The sequence below is a fragment of the Phalacrocorax carbo genome, chromosome 1 (genome assembly GCF_963921805.1).
Source record: "Phalacrocorax carbo chromosome 1, bPhaCar2.1, whole genome shotgun sequence".
In the NCBI taxonomy this organism is placed as follows: Eukaryota; Metazoa; Chordata; class Aves; order Suliformes; family Phalacrocoracidae; genus Phalacrocorax; species Phalacrocorax carbo.
In genome coordinates this window covers 193,277,993-193,290,239 of record NC_087513.1, presented here as the reverse complement: position 1 = coordinate 193,290,239, position 12,247 = coordinate 193,277,993, and the positions used below count along the sequence as shown (strand labels likewise).

The 12,247-nt window shown below is 43.7% G+C and overlaps 1 protein-coding gene and 1 long non-coding RNA gene across 4 annotated transcripts in view; one reads left to right on the top strand and one right to left on the bottom strand.

Annotated features, from left to right (window-relative positions):
• The window catches only part of N4BP2L2 (NEDD4 binding protein 2 like 2), a 55,947-nt gene extending 54,638 nt beyond the window's left edge, over window positions 1–1,309 (bottom strand). For all 3 annotated transcript variants that reach the window (XM_064441044.1, XM_064441045.1, XM_064441046.1), the window contains exon 1: window positions 1,171–1,309. The gene's annotated coding sequence lies outside the window, so the exon portion shown is untranslated. The remainder of the gene's footprint in view (window positions 1–1,170) is intronic.
• Window positions 1,310–1,574: 265 nt separating this feature from the next.
• On the top strand, window positions 1,575–3,546 carry LOC135311533 (uncharacterized). The gene is made up of 3 exons (XR_010371171.1): window positions 1,575–1,693; window positions 2,488–2,618; window positions 2,951–3,546. It is a non-coding gene; the product is annotated as an uncharacterized LOC135311533 (long non-coding RNA).
• Window positions 3,547–12,247: the final 8,701 nt, after the last annotated feature.

Genomic DNA, 12,247 nt, shown 5'->3' with positions numbered 1-12,247 from the left:
GAATTCTGACATTCTCTGTCTCCAAATGTCTAAACCAAGGAGATTTTACTGTTTGCATTTGACTTCACTACTTGGAAGACAGCTCTAATGTCAGACAGGGGAGAAACATGGCCATGCAACTATCCTTCTTTCTCAGAATTGGTGGAACAACCTTGTGGGTACTCCTTGCAAGACAGACGTGTTTTATGCATACCTCCAGCTACTCAGTTCCTCTTTTTTTGTAAATTAGAAAGAAAGAATGACATCATATGAATCAGGGACCCTACTCCCATCTATACAAAAATGTTACTCTCTCTTCACTCAAAACCAGGGTTGGAATAAAAAACGTTGCTTCATTAGCTTCTATGTCCTCATCTGTCAGTGAAGTTGCATGCAAAAGCACCCCCACCTGCATTCCTGGAGAAGACAGAGCAAGTAAGTACTGAGAAAGTGCACTCTAAGTGACAAGCTTGCCTCTGGAATAGGACAGGCATAGGTCTGTCTCATTTCTGTGAAGAACAAATTGCAAGCGTTTAACCTGAGCTAGCCTATGTGACTCACTTGGCTGGCACTTCCAACACTAAATTATCATTTTAACTAGCCTGCCAAACATCCGTAAGTCTCAACCAAGCAACTCACAGCCTTACGCTCCACCCAATTTCCAAAAGGAAAGAGAAGGCATATGTGGCAGAACTTAAGAGATGGGGGCACTGCTTGGCTTTGCCTGTGTGACCACCTCTTTTGCGCCCGGCGGCGGCAAAGCATGTGAGCCAGCGCCGCGGGCACGGAGGCAGGCCTCGCCTCGGCGCCGGGGGAAGCAGGCGCCGCTCACGCCGCGGGATGGCGGCAAGGCCGCCACTGGCAGCGGGGCGCCCGAGGCGAAGGGGCGGCTCCCGGGAGGCGTGTCGCGTCAGCCGCTCCCTCCCTCCCTGCCCACGCCCCAGGGGAAGGCACCCACGCACGCTTCCCTCAGCCCAGTATCCATATCCCACAGCCTCAGCAGCCGGCTCCTCCACGCCGACACCACAGCCCCCCTCCCCGCCCGCCCGCGGCAACCGGGCACCCTGCCGCGGTCCCCCCTTTGCCACACTTCGGTGACAGCGATGGCGGGAGGAGGGCGGCGGCGGGGAGAAGCGCCTTCCCGGCCCCGCTGAACAGAAGCCGCAGCCACATGCGGGTGAGGAGACCAACCTCAAGGCAGAGGCGCCCGCCCGTCTTCCGCCGCCCCGGCGAGCAGCGCACTGCCGGCAGCGGGAGGGTAGGGGAGGGGAGCGCTGGCAACCCCTCGCTATCAAAATGGCGCCGCCTCCCTCTGCCCTTTCACCCCCACGTCCCACAGCTCTTATTGGGACTTGTAGTTCCTCCCGGCCGGGCGTCGGACTACAACTCCCAGCATCCCCCTCCGCTGGGAGCCGCGCCGCCATTGGCGGCGGGAAGGGAGCCCTGCGGACCGGCCGCGGACCCGCTGGCTGGGCTGTGAGGGGCGGTGGCAGCCGCCTGCACCGGCGGGAGGTGACTGCCGTCTGTCCGCTCACCCCGTTCCCTCCGCCCCGGAGGAAAACGGTCTCAGCCAGCATAGGGGGAGGGGTGGGGTTTAGGCTATTTAAAACTCTTTTAGGGGTTGCTCTCTCAGCGGGTGGGGAGGTGGTGTGTTTGCGGGGTCAGAGGCTGTCGCCGTGGTTTCCCAGCTTCGGGGGCTGCTGGCTGTACTGCGGTAAAGTCGGCAAGTTTGTTTCTCTCCCTTAGTATTAAAACAGCTGGTGTTTTATTCTTGGTGGAAGCAAAATCTCAGCTACTGAAAACATAGGGCAGAAGCTCCAACCGGCAGCCGTGCTTGTGTTTCCCTTTCGCTCTCCCACTCCTCTGCTGGGGCCCTCTGCCGCACTGTATTTTCACTCTGGTTTCTGTGGTGTGGTCTACCTTACTAAAACTGTTTGATTGTTGTTTTGTTTTAAATAAGGAAATAAACTTTGCAGGCATATTTTGCCCAGATATTAGGCCTGTCCACATTAATTTAAATTTGGAAATACAAAGGGCTACACTGCTTTATTCTTCTACCCTTTTTAACGAGATTATCTAAAGATAATAAGGCTAGTCCTTAATTTCAATACTAAAAATATTATGCAACCAAGATTCTTGACTTCTTGGAGAATTCTAATAGTAATACTATCGATCATTTAATCCTAAGGAAAAAACTATTTCCATCTGAAATAGTAATTATTTGCTTCCCTACACAGCTAAATCATAAAACACCCAAGGTAACATTTAGAGGCAATAAGAGTGTACTGGACGTGGACCTTCTGAAGGTAGTATCTGGAGGTCAAAGCTCTCAAGTGCTTCATGCTCTGTATCTAGCAATTGCTCAGATGTATTTTATTTTGGGAATTCTCACAGTACTTGGGTAACTAATTAAATAAGCCACATGTTACAACTGACAATACCTAATGTCATTTTTTCCAATCTCATTGATGGTAATAAAATATCCTTTCCCTGATGATACTTCTACAGCTGCTACAGATCCCATATGGGAAGATGTTACTTATTTGAGACAAAGCTACAAACAATTCCCCCACAATCCTCAGGCTGCGCTAGATGATGAAAGAAGTTCCATCAGAAACGCTGGTGGGAGAAGCTGATAGGTAGGTAAAAGTAGTGTCCAAGGGGCTGAGCACTGACATGATGAAAATATTTACAAAGAAGCATGAACAGAGCCTGTTTTTTCTTTGTTTGCAGAAGAGTCTGAATTTTATAACTTCATTTTTTTCATATGTTTATAAATTTGCTTAGAACTCTACCAGGCAGAACTCTACCACCTACCTCTACTATATGTCACTCAAATAATCCTTCCTGCAACATACAAAACTCCTCTAGGATTTTGGTGGAAACTTCTCACAGGCGTAAAAATATGAGTGTAGTAGTATTATTGCATGGGTAACGAATTATGAAGAATTATCTGTTCTTGTGTTCTTAGACACTTATGCCATCATGTTGCTGTACGCTTCTGTGGGAGAACTTATCTTGGGCCGCATATCTCCGGGACACAGGGCTCTACCCACCCTGGGGACAGTGATGCACAGACATCAATATGATGGATGCAAAATGTCCGTTTATTTGGCTGCGTCACACGCTTATATAGCTCTTGCGCTTCCTGTTCCTGCCACTCCTATGGGGAGGAGTCTATCTTTCCGTCACAGCCCATGATCTTCCGGTCGCCGATCCATGTCTATTTCCCTACACCGTCACCCTCATATTAGTTGATGAAATGTTGGCTTTAACTGATCTAAGAGAAGAGTGGAAGGAAAAATTTTCCACTTCATATAATTGGATTTTGATTGAGGTTTCCAAGGGTCTTGTAAGTTTCAGTTGATTTGAATGTTCCTCACAATTTGTGAACACAATTTGTGTTCCATCATAATTTGTATGCATAAGGGAAGTTAATAAAGTTCGATGAAAAAAGTTAGGTTTGACATTATGTAACTTGAATGTTTGAACTTGCAAATGGAGCATTTTCTCAGAGTACTTTTTGTATTTGATTTCCTTAATTAAAAAGGGAAGATGGCAACTGTCCACTGTGGAGGCTCATCCTGGTTCCTGCGTGGTTTACTGGTATGGTTGATGCTTTAGATCCATGGCAGAGATTACTGGTACCTTTACTAAACTAAGTAGCTGCACTAACAGACTGCTCTCTTCTACATGGGCCCAATTTCAGGTTCTGTAGGAAAGCGCGCTTTAGGGTGCAACTTCAAATTGCAACTAAACCACACTAAAACTAAACTACTATCAGAAAAGCTGCTCCTGCTACTCCCTTCCCATACACCTCACTGCTGTCCCACCTCCACTGTCATGGTAGCTTTTTTTCCTGTTTGACCCCAGAGAAGCCAGTGCTCCTGAATCGCTGACGGGCAGAGTCCGGCCAGTACCAGGGAAGCAGTGGGACAAGTAGCTGGGGGGATGCAGGGACTGGTACCCCTCCTTCCAGCAGCATTCAGCCATGGGATCTGTTTAACTGTATCACCTCACTTTCACCCTAATGGTTACTGACTAACGTGATGCTACTCACCATGGTGTTCTACCCAGTGCCTCTGTGCATTTGTTGTTACACTACAGCGTTTGTTTCTACCCACTGTGATTGCTGGTCTCTTCCTCGTCTCTACTGTTCCTTTCCAATATGATCTTGCTTCTTGCCTGGTTCCCATTATTCCTTCACATTCCGTAGTCCTGTATCACTTCCTACTACGAATGCTGTCCTTTTTTCCCCTTCCCTCCCTGTCCATTTGATTCAGGGTGTTTTCTTCCTTCTGGTTTTTATCACTTTCCTATTTCCTGCAAAAAGCTAATGTGCTGCCTTTATATTCTCCAGCAAGTCTGGAACACAGCATTGCAGTGGCATCCATTTGCTGTGGGAAAACTACAGAGAATATGTACATTCTCTGCAGAGAGAGAGGTACACTGTTTGGGTACGCTGTAATGGCAGCAGGAAGAGGAATATTCTTCAGATTTGTCAAATTGCCAGTTCCTAGTTCATACAAGGGGAACCACTGGGTACTTTTAATAAAAACATTATACTGTTGTTTTCTGTAAGGAAAGATTTCCCTTAAATTTGCTTCTAGAAGCATTTTAGATAAAGCTTCCCAGAATAAGTCAGCATGAAGAAGGTAGCTGGTGTGAAAAGTATTAACCCAAAAAATTAAATGTTGGCAAAACAATAAATGCATGTATTCTGCCTTTTAATAGAAAAGATTAGGCAAATTTAAGATCAACAGAATGATAAGACTCCCTGTATAATAACAAGGAAAAAAATATCAAGATGAATACCCAGTGGGCACCACTTGAGATTGGCTTTTACAATGAAGTGTTAATATGGAGTGTTAGCTCAATCATTTAAATCTGTGCCTTGATCTTGTTATCAGACTTGCCGTAGCAGAGTACTCTTTCCTCTTCTCATAACGCTGTTCTTCTAATAACACTTTAATAAGATGCATTTGAGTTCAAGAGGACTAGTTACATCCTTGTATTTAATCATGCCTCTTTCTAAAGGATAATCACCTTGGGTCTTAGTTTGTCTTGCCACTCTGTACCTTGCTAGATCTTGTTATATGATTTAGAAAACACAGGAAACACTCTTGCATAATTTTTTTTATTTTAAATCAAACTATATCTAGAGAGGAATTCTGGTGAACATTAAGAGAACTGGTTTACTCAACCAACTAGGAAAATTGCTTGCCAAATCGTCTTCTGAAATATTTATATGGCAAAGAGGTATACTGATATGTAAATGTCAGATCAAAGTTTCAATCATAAAAATTTGGTAACAGTTTTTCACTTACTAATTTCCATGAATAAACTTTTTTTTAACTTTCAAATTTAAACTTGAGAATTATCTTAGGAATTCTGTATTATAGTTGTGATAAAGTACTATCTTTTTACCAAAAATATCCCTACTGGCCTGCTGGTTATAGGAGATAGGAGTATTTTTTGATATATGTACCAGATTCTAGTAAGTGGTATTTAAGCCATGGAGAGACTAGTATTTCTTTTGATTATGATATAAGTAGTTTTTCATTTAAATATTGTTGTTTGATTCCCTTCCAGTATAGGATGAACCCTTTTGAAGACAAAAATATTGGGGAGAAAATAAAAGAAATACCTCATTAGTTTTTTTCTGGAGGTTCTTGAAATCTTTGATTTAATGTGGTTTTTGGCTGAAATCTGCATGATATGTAGAATTTTTGGTTTTTTACAGTAAAGCCCCTGTTCTGTGAGTTAAGCCTCAAGCACTATGGTAAAACAAAACTGAAAGAACTGTAACATTTAACCTTTGTTTTAAGGCAGAGTGCTTTAGAAAATATAGCAAGTGCTGGCCTACAGCAAAGCTGAGCTTATATGTTGTAAAATATTATTGGAAAGCAGACCAAGAAAATATGATTCTGAACAATTTATGAGTTTCAAAGTAGAGCATGGGGAATTTCTGGGAAGAGACACTCTAAGCGAAGGTCCAGGCACTGCTTAGTCTGCAAGAATATCTAAATAGCAGCTCAAATTTACATAAAAATGGAGGAGACCGAGTATAATGCCTTCAGTGGACTTAAATTCAATGGGACATTAAAATAAGTAGCTTTAAATACAGGGCAGACAGTGGAACAGTAAAAGGAAAAAGTGTGAGTAGAATAAAAAAAGCATTGGCTAGAGCAACTGAAAAATACCCAGCATTTTACACAGCAGAATATGTTTAAGTATTTAATGCTTAATACGCTAATCGCTGTTTAAGTGAGAGGAAGAGAGATGATGAAATACTACAGAAGTTTAGCGCAACATGCTTAGTTATGGCAATGTTAACATCCCCACTGTTTTGTAGAATACTTGTTCCTTTTAACTCTGCAGTTGTTGCCTGAAATTACTTTTTTTTGAATACTTGAAGTTTAACAACTGAAATGCTCGCCTTTCAGATACAACTTAGAGTAAAAATTTCTTAAATATTTACCCCATTTTGTCATACAACAGCATTGCTTAAGAATATTTAGGTTGCTTCCTCTCCCACCTACCTATCTCAGTTAAGGATGGAAAGCATTTAAATCAATTAAAGGTAATTTAGAGGAGAAACTAATTCACTGGCAAACTGAGCTAATCACTAGGGAGAGAAAGACTGCTGGTACAGACTCCCAAAATACTAATTCTCTAGTGTCATACCTCTCAGGAAGACACTAAGGGAAGAACAATTTTTTTTTTTCTTGACTACTGTGGCTTTTTAGATGCTGGCAACCATAGGTTATATTAGTGTTAAGTTGTAGGTGTAGACTGTGCAAATAGCTGGAATGGTCAGTGGTCAGCAAGAAGATTCTATGACATTTAACAACAAAACAGCTGTTAAGCTGTACTAGAATGAAAAAAACCCCCACAAACCAAAACCAACAACAAACAGGTGTTAGAAGCCTTAAAGATTTGTATATTAATGCTCTCTTACTTATTCCTATCAGGCAGCAAGATGGTTAGATCTGTTCAGTTAAAGCATACAAGATGTGCTGGTTGGTAGTGAAATAAAGCACCATCACTTCCTGACTGCAGTAGAGAGACAGATTCTGTTTCAGAACATTAACAATCTTAATGATGTTTTTCTCTCCGGTGGCTACTGTAACATGAAAGATTTTATTGTTCTTTTCCCATACGTGTCTCCAAAGGGACTGACCTCTTTAGGATCCTATCTGAAGAAGAGAGGTCAGAGAGAAAGATGCATCTACAGCTGACTTGAGATGGCATGGTTTGGGAAGGGTAATAGTTTTTGTTTTAATAGAAAGACTTACTTTAGTAGGTCATTAATTTTACTAGTGTCCCACTGTAGCTGTTAACTATTACAGGAAGAGGGCAGATGAGCAGGTGGAGTGAAAACGTTCCTGCAGTCCTCACCCTCAAAAGTAACATAATATCATCTCTAATATTTTTTTTTTGTGAAATATCATATAGTACTTAATAACTCTTGTCTTTTTATTAGAAAACAACACAAGGGACAGATTTTTGGTAGAGCCAGACTTGTTACCACTAAGATTAAAGTGGTACTTCTTAAATTTTAGAATTAATATTGCACATGTAGTAAAGCTAGTAGCTTCTGCGCATCACTTATTCAGCTGTTTGATTTTTGTTTACAAGCAGGCAGTGTTGGAAACAGCACTCACAGAGACAGTAAGAGTCTAAAAATTCCAGTCATCTTAAGTCACTGTTTCCATGTGCCTTCCTTGCAAATTACTTAAGAGACATGAGATACTAAAATTAGTTGCAAAGTTAACTCATGTTCATAATAATGTCAGCCACTTAGTTGAAAAGCCAACACTAATAAACTATTTTTTTCTTTCTCTGAGACAAATCACTAGACCTGCAAGTCAAAGGTGTGTATGGGCACTAACTCTCCCTTCTACATGGCAAAAACGCTTTCAGTGTGAAGAGCTCAGTATATGTATGACGTGTTTCATTTAAATTGTTTTTCTAGTAATTTTTTTTTATGCAATTGTTCAAGAGCCATAATTATAAGGGAAATGAAAGGAAAAGGTGGTTATACCTATGCTGGAAACAGAAGTATCCTTTTCACAAGCCTGCTACATTAAGAAAGGGAATTCAGGTAAGCATGGTGAAAAAAAAGGAAAACATGCGCCCTTCTGTTTCTTAAATTTTTTCAATTTTTACTTTTCTGTTCTGCCTTCATTTTGCCCAAACCATTTATAAAAGGAAGCAAAAGCTACTTTAGGATTCAGTTAAGTGGTTTTGATTTCTCTTGGGTAACTCATGTAATGTTAGAAATATAACTTGTAGTTTCCATTCACATAAAACCCAATTGGCTTCCATTCAAATTCTTTGTTATTTGTGCTGGCCCTTCATCAGACTCTGGTGATGACTCCATGGAGGGATTTGCTCAACAGTTACTCTTAAGTCACATAATGCTGATCTATTGGTAGGGGAGTTGATAAAGCAATTCACAATTTATTGCTACCAAAAGCAGTTGTTCTCGGTCTCTTCTGTGTAGTCCCTCCCTTCTGCCTTGTCCCTCCTGTGAGCTGAATGACCTCGCTAGCCAAGACAGAGTTTTATATGGTAAAGCTAAAATATCTGCTGCTTCTGGGAGGAGTGGGGGTAAAGATTTTGCTCCTTCGAATCTAGTCCTTCCAGTGTTCTGCCTGGGACTTTTGTCAGGCAATTCTAATATTTCGCTGTAGTGAATCAGAAGGGATTGCTGAGGTCTACAGCACTGAGTCACTTTAGGACCCAGCTTCCTTCCAACCTTTCTTCATCCTACAGTGGGATGCTGGGGTGTTTTGAAAGTCTATGTCGCTTCTCACCTGTCAGCTTTCTTCTGAAGTCCCTGTCTGTCCAGTCCTGTGAGGTGTATCTTAGAGCTCTTATTTAAATAAAGGTATGACTGGTAAAGTTTGGCTATTTTGTTTTGAAGTATCCTTAAAGTTGATGTCTTCAGATACTTCTTTTCTTTTATTCAAGTCTATGAGTGAAAAAATAGAGGGACTTAAAGGCAAAACATGTAGAGATTCATACATGCAAATGCCTCAGGGTTATTGTAATGAGGAAGGAGACAAAGTAAAAATGTTTAGCGAATCATCTGGTGGTGGTGTTACCTTGACAGTTGTTTCTACTCTATTCACACTGAAAGGCCAATACCGTAAAAGAGTGAGATCACTGGGCCTATGGATAAACATAACGTCTTGGGAAAGCACCAGAATAGTTTCTGTGAAGGGGGATACTGACACGGTCCCAGACTTCCAGAAGGGTTGAGTCAGGAAGTATGTGGACAAAGACAAACGAGGGAACATACTTGTATTTTCAAAAAGCATTTGTACAGGTTCCTCACTAAAAGCTGTCAGACAAAGTTACCATGGAATTGGAGTAAAGGTTGTATTCTGAGTTGGAAATCTGGTTGAAGGATGGAAACAGGGAGTACAGTTTAATGGTTAATTTCCAGGGCAGAGAAAAGTCAGCAGTGCTCTCCTCCAGAAGTGTTTGGGTTTACTGATGTTGTTTTATGCAACAATTTTTGATTTTCTTCAGTGACCAGAGAAGGGGGTGCACACTGAATCATACCTGGATGGTTTTAAACTCTTTTGGGTAATCAGATGCTATGTTGGTGTAAAGAACTCAGAATGCCTCACAAATCTGGGTAAGAAGATGGCTGATAGGCTTGAAAGTAGATCAGTGTAGGGGAAAGCACAGAATTACCTATCAAACCTACAAGTTTAAATTCAAGAAGTCTTGAAGTCACCATTGTCAGCTCTCTGATATCTTTGGCTCAAACTGCAGCAGCAACCAAAAAAAACCACTAAACAACAGAGATGTTAGGCATCATTAGGAAGAGTACTAAGAGCAAGGCAGATGGCAGTATGCTGCTCTGTGGGAGATGTCAGGGTACTCCTATCCTGAGTGCAGCATGCAGTTCTGGGCTGCAAGGACACAACAAATTTTAAAAATGTATTGGGAAAGATAACTAAAATGATCCAAAGGGAGAGATCAGCAGTCTGACAAACTAAGGACTAAAAGGGTTTGGATTCTGATTGTGAGAAGACAAGGCTGAGCAGCATATGACCAAATTTTACAAATCAATAAGGCCCTGTTTAAGGTGAATGCAGAAATAGGGTTCTTGACACACTAGGTAGGGGGCTTCTATAATCTGCTGCCTAGGTAGGCTAGAAAATACACAGTGTCAGCAGGTCTGAAAGGGATTAGGCAAGTTAGTGGACAGCAGGTCCATAAATGGATTCTAAAGGACATAGATGGGTATGTACTTTCCATGTACAAACCAGACATGTAGTATCCCTGCTACAGCAACTGTAGATGCTGGGCATGTACGATGAACAACAGAAAGTAAGCAGGTCTCCCTAAATCATATCTCCTTTACTGTTATGCTTGTTTTGTGCAGAGGAGTACTACTACCTCAAACTTGTGTTTAAGTTCCCTGCGTTTGGGGAAATTGCAGGGACCAGCAGACTGGAAATGCAAGGTATGGATCTCACTCTGGGAAAACTGTGTCACTGCTGGTGGTGCAGCTGCTGGTTACCAAGTATGAGGCTAGATGGACTACTGGTCTACCTCAGAAGGATGTTTTCATTGTTGAGAAGATTCTGTGTATTTTAAAGATACAAAGCTGCCCTTGTCACTGTAGTCTGCTATTTTCACACAATGTTTTTAAAGACTGAAAGCTGCAAGAAGAATACTGCTGTCCAGGGTGTTCTTTGGCTGGGATGTTCATCATTGTTGCTTGAACACTGAGACACGAACAGTGTCTTCAACACACGTACTCTGTGTAAAAGATCTGATCCTCGAAGTTCTGTCCCGCTGGCTTTCTCTATATGCTATACTGTAAGCGAAATATTTTGTGCAAATACTTTGAATCTTTCTTAAGTATACAGTTTCTGTAAGTAACATACATTTATCCTTACTTTTGCCTGCACTTTCAGGAGGTGGCAAACCTAGTAAAAACGAGTCTGCTTACAGTCGTCGGTGCCCTGTGGGATGTGACATTTCTTGTGGGAGAAGACTCTGTCCACCCTCGGGAATACGGCCAGCGCTTGCACAGATTTCACGGTGCAGCTCTTTTCCTTCAGGCCTGCAGCGAGAAGGGACTGGGTACTCGTCACCCCCTCCTGTAGGACAGACCAGGCAGAATATCCGTTCTTAACACTTCCTAAAATATTTTCTGAGGCAGCTCCCGCGCGACACGTCTAGCTAAGCCGACGAACGGGCGTGTAGGTCTTACCGCGGCTCGCCGGTTAGCTGGTGGATTTCGGCGGCGCTGGGGAACGGCAGCTCCATGCCGCCTCCTGCCGCCCGCGGCGCCCAGCCGGCCCCGGCCCCGGCCGGGCGGCGCCTCCTCACGGCGCGGCCGCCACCAACCGCCGCTGGGGCGGGGGTCGGGCGGCGGGAACCGGCCGCGGGGTAACGGCCGGGGCCGACGGGGTGCGGGTGCGCGGGCGGCCCCCGACCGGCGGAGGAGCCGTGTCGGGCGGGCTCCCTCCCGAGGGCCACGCAGGCTACTGCGGCGGGAAGCGGCAGCCCGGCGCCCCTCAGGTAACGCGGCGCCTGTAGCGAGCCCCGCGCCGCGGGGCACTGCGCCTCGGCGGCGGCGAAAGCCAGCGGGGGTGGGAAAAGGGAGTGAAGAATTACCGCCAAAATGCCGATTTCTGAAATTTTAACAAGCCTCAGTGCAGGCACGAAATGAAGGGCGGGACGTGACCGGGGAGAGGCCTCCGTTACACAGCGCCTGGCTGTGCTTCTCAGGGTGCCAGGCGTCCTGACAGGAGCTGAGACTTTAAGTTCTCCTCTGACCTGCTCCGTCAGTAAAACGGAGCGAAACTCTTGCGTGCGAAGTGCGGCAGCACGGTGGTTACTTTCGCAGTTACACACCTGGTTTTGCAATTTCAAAAGCTATAGGAACGTTCAACTTTTCTGCTGGTTTCTAAGTATCCCCCCACAAGCGTGCAAGTGCTCCATGGGGAAAAAAAATAAAAAAAGCCTTCCCCAACATAAGATTTTGTATCTAGGTAAGCCCAGATAGATGGCAATGCGGGGACTGAGGGGAAGTTGTTCCACCTGCATCAAAAAAGTGTAGCCTTGACCGCAAGCTCAGGATCCTTCCTGATAATAAGCAATACAAAACTGTCAGATAAAGTATTCGTTTCCTTTCTGCCTGTTTTCAGGAAGAGCGGGACAAACAGAATTCGCCCAGAAACGTAAATAAGGGGAGTTTTGGGGCCTGAAAACTGTTTTTTTTTTTTTTGTA